Source organism: Vulpes vulpes, chromosome 1 (genome assembly GCF_048418805.1).
Source record: "Vulpes vulpes isolate BD-2025 chromosome 1, VulVul3, whole genome shotgun sequence".
Taxonomy (NCBI): domain Eukaryota; kingdom Metazoa; phylum Chordata; class Mammalia; order Carnivora; family Canidae; genus Vulpes; species Vulpes vulpes.
This window is the reverse complement of record NC_132780.1, coordinates 10,659,100-10,675,912: the sequence shown is the minus strand read 5'-3', so window position 1 is coordinate 10,675,912 and position 16,813 is coordinate 10,659,100. Positions and strand designations below refer to the sequence as shown.

The 16,813-nt window shown below is 54.3% G+C and overlaps 1 protein-coding gene across 1 annotated transcript in view; it reads left to right on the top strand.

Annotated features, from left to right (window-relative positions):
• Positions 1–4,747: 4,747 nt before the first annotated feature.
• Positions 4,748–16,813, top strand: part of POU2F2 (POU class 2 homeobox 2) — a 75,773-nt gene continuing 63,707 nt past the window's right edge. Inside the window, exon 1 of the mRNA XM_072753773.1 lies at positions 4,748–4,969. The gene's annotated coding sequence lies outside the window, so the exon portion shown is untranslated. The remainder of the gene's footprint in view (positions 4,970–16,813) is intronic.

Below are 16,813 nucleotides of genomic sequence, written 5' to 3'. Positions count from 1 at the left end.
ACCGCAGCTTTCTTCTGGCCTTTGGAAGTCTCCACCATTGAGCCCTGGCCTCCCTGAGTCCGCAGGTCGCTCAGCTATGTAGTAAGAGTATCCTCCTCACCTCTTCCGAGACTCACTCCTTTCAGATGTTCCTCTGCCTCTGCCTGGCATGCTCTGTGTGCCTCTTTCTCTGGGCCACTGAGGTCCCTGTCTCCTGATCCCCTTTTAGGATGCTGGTGGCAGCTGGCTGTCCCATTCTGGGGAGCCTCATTATGTTTTCTCCTCCTTTATCTCCTCTGTTCCCTTCCATTCCCCTTCATCCCCTACTCAGACTCCTTTCCTCAAGGAGGCCCTTGGGGGAGATCTCTAAATTTTGTGCAGACCAGAAAAACCTCTCTCTCTCTTATTTCCTTCCCTTGCCTCCCTCCCTCCATCCTGAGGCCCCTTCCTTTTCTTGGCACCTTCTTCCGTATTCTTTCTCCAGTGGGTCTCACTTGCATCCCTTTCTCCTGCCGGCCTCCTTCCTTTCTCCCAGCCCACTGTTTCTCCTTCCTCATCTACCCTCTCCCACTGCTTCCATCCTTGAAGCTCCTTTCCTCCTTCCCTTGGCCCCATTCCATTGCTGGGTCTTTTCCTCTTTCCCTCTTCCTATCCACAACCCTCCTCCTTCTCCCAGAGTGCTCCTCCCCCTTTGTGTGCCTCCATTTCCTTTATCTTACCCGCTTTGTCCTCAGTTTATAAGGGAGATGCAAGACTGGGGACCCAGACACAAAGATGTCCACACGCCCACACTCACATGGATAGGTGGCTACAGATACACGGACAGACACATTGCATTAGTGAGCATGTGCTTCCATCTAGATGTGCATTCAGGTGCACACGAATGATTAAGAGTATCCATAGCTTACAACATGTTGCACTTAGTGTACACCAGGTACTGCTATTTTTACACAGTCTCTGGAATGTGAAGGGGCAGAAGGAGTAGGGTGTGAGAGCTAAGGCCACAAGTTCATTGGCACAAGAAGAGCTATACACCCATCTCCAGACACAGCCTCACTCAGACTCATATGCCCATGCACTCCTCCCAAGAATCCAGCACTTCTGGAATTAGGGCTCCTTCAGAAGGAGGGGGGGCATGCACATTTCCCCCGTGTTGTGTGCAGTGTGCCTTGTGTGTCTTTGTTTGTGCTTGGTGGCTGCCTTAAGCCTCATGGTCTTGACTCAGGGCTGCGTGTGGAGCCCTTGAGAGCAGTTAGGGCAACCTGCCCCCATGGCTTAACTTGAGACTCCTCCTGGATCTGCCCGTGCTATGTGAGTGACATCAGCTTTTGCTTCATGGGGATATTCTGGATAATTAAAAGACACCTTTCATATATCAGCAGCGGGCCATCACTGCTCAGCATACTGTCCAGTAAACATCTGATAAGGATTTTGCATGTATGTATCCCATCAACGTTTTGGGATCATTGACACTGGTACTTGAGTGTGTAGTGTGTGCTCACCATACATGTAGTTATTGCCTACTTGCTCATTCTTGGAGGGGAGAAGCTCCCACCACGTGTGGGTCCTTTATGGGTTTCGGGGTGGGGTAGAGAACAGAATATCCCGTGGCCCTAGTCCCTGCCTGGAGCTTCCCTTTTTTTTTTTTAATTTTTATTTATTTATGATAGTCACACAGAGAGAGAGAGAGAGAGGCAGAGACATAGGCAGAGGGAGAAGCAGGCTCCATGCCCTGGGAGCCCGACGTGGGATTCGATCCCGGGTCTCCAGGATCGTGCCCTGGGCCAAAGGCAGGCGCCAAACCGCTGCGCCACCCAGGGATCCCCTGGAGCTTCCCTTTTAACAGGCATCAAGGTGTCCGTGCACACACAGTGGGGAGCTCATGGCAGGGCCCACTGTTCCTTCTTGGTTCTTCCAAGGTGGGTTGTTCCTCTATAGTCATTATACACACCCCTTTTGAGTTTGTCCTTATCAGTGGAACCCCTGGGCCTTTGCATCCAAACAAGGTGGGTATATGTTATATTTACTTGTGTAGTATGCACTTTGCGGGTCTCCAGAACCTGCTCATGGGTGTCTGTCATATTCATACCCCTGAGGTCCTAATATTAGGTGTGTGCCTACTTTATAGACACAAGCCATAGGGTACTTCCTGCATTTATTTATGCTGTGTACGCACAGTGTGGATCTTGGGAAGCCGCTTGTTATGTGGTTCCATGTCCCTTATGTTCATGATGTATGGGTCCTGTGTGCCTAGTTTGTGTGCAGGTGGGGCAGGCATTTCCTGTATTGCTTTGTGTTGTACACAAGCAGTGTGGACTCTGGGGCCCTGCTCCGTATAGGGGGTATTAAGCGGTTCCTCCGCTCATGCATGTACTGCCTTAGTCTCTGTACCTACTTTGTATGCACACGGGATAGGTATTTCTCGCATTTACCTGTGTTGTGCACACAGTGTGGGTCCCAAGAGGCTGCCCAGTACAGGGCTGAGGAGGTAGTTCCAAGTCTGTTATGCGCTGCACATGTCCCGTGTACTTACTTTGTACGCCCGCGGGGTAGGTGTTTCCTGTATTTATTTCTGTTCCGTGCTTTCAGCGTAGGTCCCTGGAGCCTTCTCTGTACACGTGGGCAGTCGGTGATTCTGGTGTTTCTCTCACACACATGTCACCCGTGTGCCCACGCAGTCCGTGCGGGGCAGCAGCAGGGTGGGTAACAAAGCGTCCTCGGGCAGCTGCAGCCTCTGAGCCAAGACTGCGATGCTCCTCCTCCTCCCTCCCACAAACCCGTCAGCTCTGGGTACCACTCAAAGCCCCATTCTCCCCCCCCTCCCCTGCAGCGCAGCGGGCCCCCCCCCCCCCCCCCCCCCCCCGACTTGGGGCCAGAGCCACGTGCCCTCCCCAGACCCAGAGCCCACCTTCCCTTGGCTGGGGTCCCTTCCTGCTCAGTCCTCCTCTCCTTCCTCTCCCTCCCTGCCTTAATGTGCCTGGCACAGGGGTGATGCTCACTGAGTGGATACTGCCCTCCTCCCTCCCTCCCTCCCCATCCCCTGCTGTTCTAGTTTTCCCTACTTGCTCTCTCCCCGCTGGTGCTCCCCTAGACCCACTTGTCACTCTCCTGGTCTCTGCCCTCTCCCTGGCCTCCCCTAGGCTCTTTCTCTTTGTCCCTTGTCCCCTACTTCCAAGTTTTAGTCTCAATTTCTGATTCTTCATTTGTCCCCTGCTGTCTCTGTCTCGTATCTCCCCCGTGGATCTCTGTCCACCAGGAAGACTCTTCTAGTGTCCCTCTTCATCTCACCATCTCCCTGTCTCCTGCCGTCTCTGTCCCTGTCTCTTTGGGTTTCTCAGCTCAGCCCTTTGACTCTCAAAATCTTCCGTCTTGGCTTTCTGTCTCTGTTTGTCTCTTTGGTTGTCTCGTCCTGTGTCTCTCTTTGCACATTTCCTTTTTTTCTTTCTGTTTCTTGGGTTCTCTTCCAGAATCCCTTCTTCTCTGTATTTTTGTCTACACCTCACTAAACATCTGTCTCCTTGTCTGCCTCCACCTCTCTGTCTCTCTCTCTCTCTGGGTGCCTTCTCCTCTTCTCTGTCTCCGTATCTTTTGGTCTCTGCCTGTGCCTTTCTGGCTTTGCCTTCCCCCTCATGGCTCTTTCTTCGTACTCCCTGATTCTGCATGTCTCTCTTATCTCCGTGTCTATCTCCCTGTGCCTGTCTCTGTCTCTCTTTTCCTGTCTCTGTATCTCTCCAACTCTGAGTGTAGCTCTTTTTCCCATCTCTGATTCTTGCATGTCTGTGTCTCTTATCTCTGCGTCTATCTCTTTGACTCTCTCTCCCTCCCTCTCTTTATGTATCTGTAGCTATCGATATAGATATATAACTCTGTCTCCTGTCTGTGTGTCTGCCTCTCTGTGGTTGTCTTTCTAGTTCTTCATCTCTTTTCTCTCCGCACGGACCTCTTCTCTTTATCTCTTTGTCTCTGCATGTCTCTGGGATTCTTGGTGCTCCTCTGCCTTCATGCCCCTGTTTACAACTCCCCACCTCTCTTTCTCACCTCCTGCACCAAGCCTGTGTTTATGTTTCCGTGTGTCTCTCATATCTCTCTGCCTCTGTTAGTCTCTCCCTGCCCGTGTCTCCTGTACTACTGTCTCTCCTGTCTCTTTGCTCCCTGTCTCTGTGTCTCTGGTGTCTCTTTGAGGCCTCCCCCTGCCTTTGAGTCTGTCTCTGCTCCTCAACTCTCCCTCTCTGTCCCTGGTCTATGTGTGTCTGTGTGTCTGTGTGTCTCTGTCTCTGGGCATCTCTTTGTCTCTTTGAGTCTTTCCCTGCCTCTGTGTCCTCTGAGCTCCTGGCCCTCTCCTCTCTCCGTTTTCTCTCTGTCTCTAGATGTCTCTCTATCCATGGGTGTCTCTGTGCCTCGGGGTCTCTCCCTGCCTTTGAGTCCCCCTCTGCTCCCCTCCCTCTCCCTCTCCCCTCTGTCTCTCTGTGTCTCTTTGCGTTTCTGTGTGTCTCTGTGCGTCTCTGGGCTTCTCCTGGTCTCGGTGTCCCCCTCTACTCCCCGCCCCTCTCCCCTCTCTCTGTCACTGCGTCTCTGTCTGTTTCAGCCTATCTCTGCATGTCTCTGAGTCGCTCCGTCTCTGCGTGTCTCTGTGTCTCTGTGGGTCTCGGGCCTCTCCCTGCCTCCGTGTCCCCTGCGCTCCCCGCCCTCTCCCTCTCCCTCTCTCCCCCCTCGCTCTCTCGCTCGCGCTCTCTCTCTGAGCATCCTTGGGCCCGGGGTTGCCATGGGGACAAGGTGGGAGCCGGGGATGGCGCGCGCCTGGGCTCGCGCCGGCAGCTCAGGCGAGGAGCAGCGGCCAGAGCAGCGCCAGCAGCAGGCAGCGAGCGGGCGCGGGAGCGGGAGCGGGAGCGGGGGTAGCGTTGGCGGCGGCGGCTCCTCCTCGGCCATCCCCTCGGAGCCGTGCAGCTGACGCGCATGGCGAAGACAGCGGCGCCTACCGATGGGAGCAGCGGTAAGGCAAGGCGGCGCGGCGCAGCCGGGCGGGCGGGCGGGCGGGCGGCGGGCAGCCTCCTCCTCTCCCCAGCTCGCCTGCGCGCCCGCCCGCCCGCCCTCCCTTCCTCCCTCTCCCCTCGCAGCCCCTGCCCGCCCGCCCGCGCCGCGCTCGCCCTTCCATTTAAAAATCTTTAAAACTTTGCATATTAATATCTGCGCTTTGCATAATCTGACCCGCGCTTTATTGATTGCAAGAAGCTTAATGCAGCCGGCTCGGCCTATTGCAGAGAGCTCTCCGGGCGGGAGCCGGGCGGGCGCCGCTCGCTCCGCACCGCGCTCGGGCTGCCCGCCGCCGCCGCGGCCCCGGCCCTCTCGCCTCCCTCCCGGCGCCGGCGTCGGGGCTTTGCCCCCGGCCGGATATTTTTATTATTTGGGGGCGAGGGGGGTGGCTTGCTGTCGGTGGCGGCGAGGGAACCGAAAGGAGATGTGCGTGGTTGGTGGGGGGGAGGGATGGGAAGAAATGGGGACGGAGAGGAGGTGAAGAAGGAGAGAAAAAGGGGAGAAGGGGCAAGAAGGATGGGGAAAGGAGAGGCGTGGGGCGGGAGGCCGTAGGGAGGAGAGGGCGCAGTGACAGAGGACGGAGCCGAGAGCACGGAGGAGCGAGCGGAGACAGAAGAGAAAGGAGGGAGGTGAGAGCAGCGCCGAGAGAGAAAGAGCCGACGGCCGGGAGCTGGCGACGGAGACCAGGCGGTGGGCGCTTCGTCGCTGCCGCCCCCCGGGCAAAAAAATAAAGAAAAAGAGAAAAACAATAATACCAATAAAAAGACGATGAAAATAAAACCCATCGCAGCTGGGGCCGTCGTATACAAAAAGGAGCGAGTGCAGAGAAGAGAGGCGAGGTGGCATCCGCTCCCGGCTGGCTCCGGCGCTCTGGAGAGGCTCCCCGGGCTGGGCGGGATCCCCATTTTTGACTCTGCGTTTGGGGAAGGGGGCGGCTGTGGAGAAAATGAGGCGAGAGGGGGTCAGGACTGGTGGTGGTGCCGCCTGCTTTTTTTTTTTTTTTTCTTCCTTTCCTGGGGGTGTGGGGGCCGGTTTAGTGTGATGATGGTGAGGATATTGGTTGCTGGTGCTGTCTGAAGCTCCGAAGCAAGCAGGGTGCATGGGGGGGAGAGGTAAGAGGGCACGGGGGACCAGAACGGGCTGGGGGTGGAAACGAGGGGCAAGAGAAAGAAACGGGGTGCTCTGGACTGCCGGCTGGGTGGAAGATGGGAGAGGGAGCAGCTGGGATGGGGCGCCTGAGAGGCGGCGGCGTTTCTGGTAGGAGGAGAGGTGGGAGTGGAGCTCCAGGGCCCAGGAGTGATGTTGGGGAGCTAGGGTGCACCCCTTGGCTCTCTGGGCAAAGTCTGTAACTTGGGGAACCCCTTTGGTGGCCGCCTCCTGCGTCTGTGCTCCCTTCTCTTTTCTTCCTCTCCTGTCCTATCTCAGCCTGCTTTTTCTCCATCCCTTTGCGGGTTCTCTTTCTCCCTGTTTTCCAGTTTGTCTCTTCCTCCTCTCAATAAAAGCTTTCTCCTCTCCACTCAGTTTTTCCCCCATCTTCTTTCTTTCCACCCCTTCCTTTCTTTTTTTTTCTTTTTTCCCTCCCCCCTTTCTCCTTCTCTTTCATTCTTCCTCCCTGCCACTCATTCTCCCTATTTCCCTGTCCTTTCTATCCCCTCCCTCAGTTTCATTTATTCATCACTTTGGTAGCATTGGCCTTGAGCAGGGTGCCAGGGAGAGGGGCTCTGTGCGAAGACAAGAATCCCTGACTTGCCATCACAACCTAACCCTTATTCTATACCCCCCCCCCAAGTATTTCTACCGTCTTTTTTCCCTGCTGGGGGCCTGGGTCTGCCCTGGGGTTCTAGCGCCACCCCCTATTTCCACCGGCTTCCTAGAGAAGTCCCGCTGGATGCTTACTGGGGCCATTGGAGGGGGAGGGGAATACCTTAAGTGAGGGCTCATGGCTGTGGACTCAGCCCCACTGAGAGAGAAGGGTGTGGACAGAGAAGGAAATGACACGGATGGCTAGTGGGAAGTGAAAAGGGAGAAAATTGAGGAGGGGGCCATCTGAGAGGGTCTTTAGAGCCTCTGAGTCCCAGGTAAAAGGTCCTAAGAGAAAGCCTGTGGCCTGCCGACCACTCCCCGATTTCTCTCTAGCTTCTGGGGCCTGCTGAGTTGGGGAGCAGGACCTGGGTTTAGAGAAAGACCCCAGGAGCTGCTTAACTCAGTAGGTTTTAGTCTCTTGCCATCTTGTCTGGTGAATTTGCCCCCCTCCCCTAGGGCATAAGAATATAGCGTCATTGCGCAGTGGGGGGCTGGTGTGTATGGAGTCAGACCATGGCGGCAGTGTGCCTGTGTACAAGGCCCGTACGTTGCAAGAGGTGTTCAGCGTAGACTGACTATGTGCAGGGCTTGGGAGCCTCGGGAGAATGAGGAGCCAAAGGTGTAGAATCACAACCTGTGCGTTCAGCAGGGGGCTGGGTACTGGGGGTCCCCATTGTGGGCCATACGTGTGCAGGAGGGAGTCAGCGCCGGCATTTATATTGGTTCTTCCCTTGTCTGGACATTCATGGGCCCCTCACTGAGTGTGCACTTGGGAGGCACTCGCTGGCTCAGTGCATGGCAGCCATCCACGCGTGTGCAGGTCTGTGTGCCAAGTCTGGCATCGGCAGTGGGTGCGTCAATGCGTACGTGCAGCGTGGTTGGAGTAGAGGTTCTGCGTGTGTGTACTAGGTCTGAACGTGGTGTGTGCACACGAGGATCTATGTTAAATAAAGTCACGTGTGAAAGTACCATTGCTACACAGAGCTATTATTATTATTATTACTGTTGTTTTTGTTAGGTGTCTCTGTGTGTCTTAGGTTAGGGGGAGGGTGGGCTTATGAAGCAGGATCTGGGTGCCGTGATGAAAGATGCGTACAGAGGTCACAGGCATATGGGTGGGCTTGACAGCATGCTTGCACAGCAGTCGTGAAGCTCAGTTCAAGAAAACAAAACAAGAGAAGATGCCCCCTCCCCGAAGTCAGCCCACAGAAACCTTCCCTGGCTCTTCCCTGGTAACAAAGCGTCCCGTGTCAGGGGGTGGAAGGCAGGCCAGGAGAGAAGGAGATCAGGGCTGCAGTCTGCATCTCTACTTGCTGGTAACGCAGTTCTGTGTCTACTTCCTGATTTCTGGGTAATGCTGGACAGAGGCTCATTTGTGCCCATTGAGAGGTCCACATCCCCGTCCCCATTTCCCTTAAGCTACTGGCCAACCCTCTGGTTGGTCGCAGTGCTGTTCTTGGGGGCCTTGGTTGCCCTTACTTCCCTCTGTCAGTCTTTGCAGGGAAAATGGAGGGTGTCTGCGACAGGGGCTGTCATAGGGAAAGAACTTGGCCACGGTGTGTGTGTGTGTGTGTGTGTGTGTGTGTGTGTGTGTGTGGTGTTTGTGCATGCCCACACCCATGGTGTGTGTGTCATAGAGGTTAGCCTATATATCCCAGACAGCGTCCTGGACAGATTTTTTTCCCAGCGGATCCATCAGTGGCCACTGAGGCCACCTCCATTTGGGCTCCTACGCGCTAGCTCCTTATATGCAGGGGCCACAGGCCAGAACCCCTTCTCCCACTAGTGTGACAGCCAAGCTAGGGCCTCAACCTCAGCACCCCACTAGGTAGAACTTGTCAGAGCCCTGGCTCATAATCCTAATGTGGGGAGTATAATGCAGGCCCTGGGGGAGGACAGATGGCCACACCAGGGGCTGCTTGGACCTCATGGGGGCAAGGGAGCAGTTTCCACATCTGATATGTGCTGGTTAATCTCCAGGTTTTTTTCTTGCGATTGAAATGCTTGAGAAACTCCAGTATGGAGAATTGTTTGAGGAGAGAGTGAGTGTGGGGTCTCCTCAGATGGGGATCTGTTCTTTCTTCTAAATATAGATCACTCATTGTTTTCCCCTTAGGCCCACCACCTCCTGATCTAATAATGATGATGACGATGATGATGATGATGATGATGATGATGATGAGATGACACTTACATCCACCTAGCTCTTTTGGAGCCCTGGCGATGCCCCTTTCACAGATGAGGGTTTGAGGTCCATACCATCCTCCCAGGCTGTAAGCTACCAAGCAGTGCTAGTGCTAAGGCCTTTGGATTCCTGGTACCAAGCTTGGTCTGTCCTTAGAGGTCTCCCTATAGCTGTCTCAGCACCATGTCCTTTCTCTGGCTCAGCCCCATCCCTGCTTGCTCCCTGCCCCCCCTGAGACCTCCATCTACAGACTGTCTCCCAGGACCTTTTAAGGTGGATAGATGCCTTACATGGCTCAGTGAGGGCTTTGAGGACCTGGGTCTCGCTTTGTATCCTGATGGGAAAGTTGACAAGTAAGTGAGGTCAAGAGCCCATTCTGTTGGTGACAGTTTGGGGCTGGGCCTGTTCAAAGATAGGGGTACAGATGAGCTTTCATGCCCCCCCCAACCCCTGCTGTGAGCCCCAGGCTGTGTAGCTACCTGCCCCCCATGCACACAGTGGCCTTGCAAGGCAGGTACACCTTCCCTCACTCATACACAGCTCCACTTTCATTAGATGCTCGGGGAAGGCAGCTTTTCCAGCTCTGACACAGCCAGCAAGAGGCTGGAGGTGGTGGCCCCACGTATTAGGTCCCCACATTTGATAGGTATTTATTGAGTAGTGTGAGTCTCTGAGCAGATGAAGTACAGTCCCCTGAGATATTCAGGTGATGGTAGCATGATCACTTCTTACCTGCAAACAATTATCGGACACCAACCATAGACTCTGGAGTGGACCCCATCCCAGCCTTAGACAAGATTCTAGTGCTTGGGCTGTGAGCTCCGGGGGAGTTTCCAGGTTGTCGGGAATCTGGACAAGGAGGGAGGCATGGGTTTAAACAGGGAGGTGGGTCTTTGACGCTGCTCTGGGCACTGAGGATGTGGGGAGGTGGGAGGGCAGAATGATGGCTGAGGAAAACTGGGAGGGAGCAGCCCAGGTTGGGGGTGTGGCCCAAAGGGCGGAGGTTGGCACGGTGATGCAGGACCCCTCCGTGGAGGCTCTGAGGAGTTTGGACTCCATCTGGCTGGCTGCGAGGAGCTAGCTCTTGTGCAATCGTGTGTACGCGTGTGTGTCTCACAACGATGTGCCTTGGACAACACGGACTAGCATGTGAGCATGAGTGCAGGCGCCTGTACACACATGCAGAGCCCTTGGCCTTCGCGTCCATTCGGACACAATCTCCCTTGCAGAAACCAACTTTAGCCCCTTTCCCCCAGGATATACTGTCCAGGGCTGTGGCCACACATTTGAGCGATAGAGCAGGCTGGGGACCCTCCCCCACTGGGGTGCGGACTCATGTGGCATTCACAGACTTAATCCGCCGCAGTGAGGCCAGGGAGGCAGCATCTGTCACTTTCACAAACACAGGCAACAGAGTCTGGGAGAGACGTACTCCACTTGCTCACAAGTGCGTGAGAAGCAGACCCCTGTACTGTGCTGCTCCCCCATGCCCAAGACAGCTCCTCTCAGCTCCCCGGAACTGAGGCTAGCCCTAGCCACTGAGTCACTCCCTGCATCAAAGCCACACACATGCACACGCATGTACACACATGTGGAGCACAGCCCCTGATGTCCTAACTCCCCATATGCACAACCACACTCAGACACTTTGACTCTAAGCACAGCTGCTAATATCCTAACCCCTTACTCACATATACACACACACACACACTCACACATGCACACACACATACTCCTTTTGACTTAAAGCACAGCTATAGCCATCCCATCACCCATACACACATGCCTGCAAGCGGACTCACACACACACACTCAAACACACAGCCTCCTGATCCACCAGAACCACCGTGGCTAGCGGTCATTGAAGAATGACAGCATGAACAGTGTGCCGAGGTGGGGGGGGTCGCGCTGAGGCATGGGCCGTGGGTCACACAACAGGGACATCAGACTCCCTTGAGGAGAGGGTCAGGGAGACCACCCTGGAAGGGCTCCATTGGTCTGGACGGTTCTGGCAGGTAAGGGAGATTCAACAAATTCAGGCCAGAGGCGGGAGCCAGCTAATGGCCGAGGCCGCTGATGGCCGAGATGGCCGGTCAGCAAGGAGGGGAGGCTCGACAATTGATGTGATCGGGGCTGGACGAATGATGGCGCATTTGGCTGGAGCTGGCTAGGGGGCCATAGACCAGAGACCAGGCGGCCATTCTCGCCTCAGTGGGGACAGGGCCAGAGCGGGCTGTGCCGCAGCTGGGTGGGTTTCCCAGCCTGGCTTTGCCACGCATCCTGCCTGGTGTGTGGGTTTTGAGATCTTTGTATGTGTGTGTGTGTGTGTGTGTGTGCGCGCGTGCACATGTGGATGTGTGTGTGTGCGCACAAACATTTATCTGCGACTGTCAGTGTGCACCTATCTCCGTAGAACTTTGTCTTCAGGACTCTTGGTATGCACCTATGTGCGCACCTTTGTGTGTGCTCTTGGTTGTGTGTATACATGCATACCCACAAAGTGTCCGGGCGCCTTTTTCATTGGACCCTGTGCACCTTTGTGTTCAAGTGTGCGTGTGTTTGTTGAGTGCGTAGGGACCTTTCTTATTGTGAGATGCTCTGTACTCTTGTGTGCTTGTATTTTTTTGGCATGGGGGTGAAGGTTAGGTGAGAAAGAAAGGATGTGGGTCTGGCTCTGGGCTCCTAGCTATCTGTGCATCTGGTGGCTCACGAGGCTGTCTTTGTGCATCCGTTTGAGCCTCTGTCTGGGTATGGGCGGGCGTGGGCTCGTGTGCTTGCCTGCTCCAGAGTTTGAATATCTGTGTGTCCACAACAGCATCTCCCACTGAGCATGGCTCTGGGTGGGGTAGGCCAGACCAGGATGAGGGAGGCATCTCCCTGAATCTCATCATCCCTTTGGAGGTGATCACGCACAACCCTGCACTGGGCCTGGCTGGGACCTAGCAGCACGGCACAGTGCAGACCACCCCTCCTCCTCCTTCTCCCCCCATGACCTTTGAGCACAACAGCCCCAAATACATATTTATCAGAGGGGCTGTGGGGACCAGCCCCTCCCCCACCACTCCCCTCAGGGCCCAGCCTGCCTGGCTGCGGAGAAATTAACCTTGTGACACAGGAGCCCGCCGACACCCCGGCCCCCTCCCCATCCGCACGGCACACATGAGCATGGATGGGTGTGAGGGAGAGAGATAGGGAATAGGTACTCATCCAGACTGGGTAGGCAACAGCAGCCAGGGGAAGAGACACACACAAGTATACAAATGTCCCTGTCACACATACACAACACACACACACACACACACACACACACACACGCTCTCTCTCTGTCTCCAAACTACGGAGGCCACATAAGTCTTGAACAGATGCACACGCAAATTTTGAAGTAGGTATACATGCAGACATATGCAGTGGTCCTGAGATAGACACGTACACAGATTCTCAGACACATGCTGGACACATGCACACATACCTGTGCATCCTGAGACACATACCCTTGGCCAGAGATTCTCTTAGAAAATGTATAGTTACTATATCCTACAGATCCACACAGACATTTGTGCATACATCTCCAGAGATGCTGAAATGGACATGCCGGATTGGAAAAGGGGAGGCACATACACACAGGTATGAAAGCCCAGACATCCACGTATGCATGTATGTACCGAGACATCACAGGGCATGACATACCAAAGTACCAGGGTGCCTTCCCATAGAGATTTTTTTTCCCAACAGAAAGGGTACAAATACGGATACTAAAACATGGTGGTATCCCAGCCCTTATGCCCATGAGTGCACATAGGCCACGTTCAGAGATCCCATGGAGAAGCCACTCGTAGAAGGGTCATGTTCTGAGTTATAGGAATAAACATCCCCCACTTTAGACTCATCCCCTTAGAGCGAAATGAAAATGGGTAGATGCTTCAGTCTGCAAATATTCATGGAATGAATCCACTTATCGCACAGGAACTGAGCCCTGTGTGAACCAGGCCTTGTCCTAGAAGCTGGGAAACAATGATTTACAAGACAGACCTGAGCCTTGCTCTCCAAAAGCTCTGAGCCAACAGGATGGGCACTGATCGGACCTCAGTGTATAGTTAGTTATAAATGGTGATAACATCTGGGAAGGAAAGAAACCAGAGGCTGTGGGAGGGGTCATGGGAGAGCCTGGTTTAGATTGGTGGGTCAGATGGAACACCTCTGAGGAAGTGACATTTAAGCTGAGCGTTAGACACAACACACAGATTGTCAATGTGCACATGCATCCCTCCCGAAACTCACCAAGACCACACAGGCATAAACAATGCAGGACACTGATCCCACCCCCACCCCCAACTCAGCTGTGCCTCATTGTCCCCTCTAGAAAACCTCTGTGGTGGGAAATGGAGTCTCCCCTACTGGCTAGGGCCCTGATGTCTGGGCTCTGAGAGAGGCACATAAAACATGCAGGGGGGGCCAATGCTGAGCAGGGACCAATGCTGAGCAGGTGGCCAAGCTACGCAGGAGAGTCAGGAGGCTTCAGGGAGGAGGTGACCTGGGGGAAGGGTGGGTAGGGTGTAGGGAAAAAGGGGAAGCAGAGGGCTTTCCAAATGGAGGCACTCCCTGTTCACAGGTGCAGAACTGTGGGCCAGTGTGGGAGGTCTCTGGATTAGCAGGGCTGTGCAGGGAGCGGTGGGAGACGAAGCTTGAACATCACTGGGAAGATCTCTAAGGCTTGGGATTTATTCCAAATTCTCGACAGGATGTGAGCCGGGAACTAAGTCCAGGACCCTTTGGAGGGTCTCCTGGTGTGGAGGACAGACAGGTGAAGGATGGCAAGACATGAAGGGAGGGAACTCCTGCCTTGGTTAACCACTCTGGGATCCCTGGACGAGGCCTGGCCAGGGAAGTGACACAGACTACCTTTCCCTTCTCCCAGCCCCCATCTCTTGGCCTCTGGGCAGAGTTGAACTTCTCCCACAAGGAAATTTGCTGAGGGCTGGAGGTCAAGGGTTGCAGACTCCCTTAGTAACTGCCCATAGGCTACTTTTTTTTTTTTTTTTAAGATTTTATTTATTTATTTGAAATAGGGAGAGAGAACACACAACTGGGGGTGAGGTTGCAGAGGGAGAGAGAGAAGCAGACTTTCCGCTGAGCAAGGATCCCCACGATGCAGGGGGGCTCAATCCCAGGACCCTGGGATCATGATCTGAGCTAAAGGCAGACGCTTAACTAACAGAGCCACCCAGGTGCCCCAGGCTACTGTTTTCTGAGGCCTCTTGTAGCCAGGCCTGAGCTGCATGCCAGGGTACATGGATAAGCCAGAAACCGCCCTGCTCCAGGGAAGTCCCCAGTCCCCTGACAAAGCCCTGTCAGGGATTCCTTGCATTTATTGAAGGTTTCTTGAGCTTATTCTTGGAAAGTGAATGGGTCAGAAGCTCCCAAAGAGTATATGGGAAAAGGGTGAGAATGGAGTCTTTTTTTTTTTAAGATTTTTAATTTATTTATTCATGAGAGAGACACACACACAGAGGCAGAGACATAGGCAGAGGGAGAAGCAGGTTCCATGCAGGAAGCCCAATGTGGGACTTGATCCCGGGACCTGAGCCAAAGGCAGATGCTCAACCACTGAGCCACCCAGGCGTCCCTGGAGCCTGAGTTTTAAAGGTGAGACTAACCCTCACCTGCCACAGTAAGAAGACCTGTCATCCCCCAACCCATCCCGGGGGGCCTCTTCGCACTTAGAACATCTTCCTTAGCCTAGAAGTTCCATATGAGCTGACGCCTGCCTGCCTATTCAATTTCTACTCCTTTCTTCCTGCTCCCGGAAGCTCAGGCTGTTCTGGCCTTCTTGGTGTTCCTTAAACACACCAGCATGGGTCCTGCCTCAGGGCCTTTGCACCTGCTGTTTCCTTTGCCTGGAAAGCTCTTACCCCACACTTTATTTGGGCTGCTACTCAAAACCTACCTTCCCCCACAGGCCTTTTTTGACCTCTCACTCTAAAGAAACATTCTCTTGTCATCCATGCCTTCATCTGCTTTATTTTCCTTCTTAGCTCTTAGATATGTATTCTTGTCTATTGTATCTCCCCCTCCACTGGAAGGTCAATGCTGTGAGGGCAGGGACTCTGTCTTGTTTGAAGGTGTATCCCCAATGCCTATAATGGTGCCCAGCACACTATAAATGCTCAGTCTGATGAAAGGAACAGGTCCCCTGTCATCCCAGTCTGCCAGGTATAATGAATGGCAGGGGTGGACATCTGCTGGACCGGAGAAAGGTATAAGGAGCTCACCTTCCCTGGGGGCTGTACCTACCTGGGTATTGGCAAGTCAGGTCCCTGCCTGCCTGAACCCCAAAGCAGCCAGACTCCAGACCTGGCACCCCGGACTCGTATGCTGTAGTCTGTATCTCTCACCATGTTCCGCACGCCCCAGCCAATTCATCCTTGTCCCTCATCATCTCACCTGCTCACCAACCCCCCCCCCCACTGCTTCCCTTCTTTTTCCTCTCCCCCCAGCATACACCCCGGCAGCCCCACCCCCAAGCCACGTGGGAGGGGACCCCAGAGTGTGAGGTCCACACACCCTGCTTCCAGGCCCATCCCCGCTGAGGGCAAATCACATCACTCTTTTTAAGGCTCAACTTTCCTCCTCGGCAAAATAAGGTTTTTGTGGGGACGAAGAGTGAGCGCGCGCGCGTGTGATGATGTTACTAATAATAGCTGCTATTTATCGAGTACCTGCCAGGTGTTAGGCATTGTGCTAGGTGCTTTGAACTTTTTTTCATTAGAAAAAACGGAGGAAAAAAACCCTGAGCGTGGAGTGTCCCCAGAGTGTCAGGCCCCGTGCACGGTGCTGTGAATCACAAAGGTGAACATAACCCTTCTTCACAGAGCTTACTATTCCAGTGTGCATGCACACACACACACGCCCGGAGTGCCACACCGGTCAGGCAGTGGGGGCTTGGGCTCCTGTACTCGGCCCCTGGCAGCAGAAGCCCCCCGAGGGAGAGTTCGGAGGCCACTGAGGCAGCAACTCTCAGATGAGAGACCAGCCCCAGCCGTCCCTAATTCCTCTTTACTAACCTAGTGGGATCTTCCATTGTTCGGCTCTGGATTGCAGGGCCCAGCACAGGGTCTGGCCTAGAACTGGCCTCAGGAAATGCTTATTACGTGAATGAGTGAACGAACAAAGGAACATATTTAGGCAGGTGTCTTCATTGAATTTGCTAACCCCAAGAGAGAGTACCAGGACGCACACTCTCTCCCTTCCCCTCCCCCTACATCCCCGCCCACCGCTGCACACCCAACTCTCATGTCAGTCGTGGCTGGGTGATCCGGATATCATTTCCATCACTCTCTTGCCCTTTTCTGTATAGGTTCTTGGCTGAGTTTGTTATAAGCATGGTCTTGTTGACTTCTCACACCAACATCGTAAGACAGGTGTTATTATTCTCGTTTTTGTATGTTGGAGCAAACCGAGGCTCAGAGAGGTGAAGTGACTTGCCCAGGGTCACACAGCGAAGTGGTGGCAGAGCTGTCTTTTGGCCACACACTTTTCTGCCCCACAGAAGTCCATGCTCTCTTGAGAGCCCTCTGGTCTGCATGAACACTTGCTCTTACAATTGTTCTTCTCCCAGCAGTGGGAGGGCATGGCCCAGGAGTCAGAAGCCCCGCTTTGGTCCCAGCTCTGTCACAACCAGCTCTGTGACTTTGGGAAAATTCTTTCTGTCCCCCTCCCCCTCTGGGGCACAGCTTCCCCTCCAGTTGTCACTCCTGTCTATGAGCCCTCAGCCAATTTCCCAAAGAGGGCACGGGTACAGACTTTGACTTGGGCCTA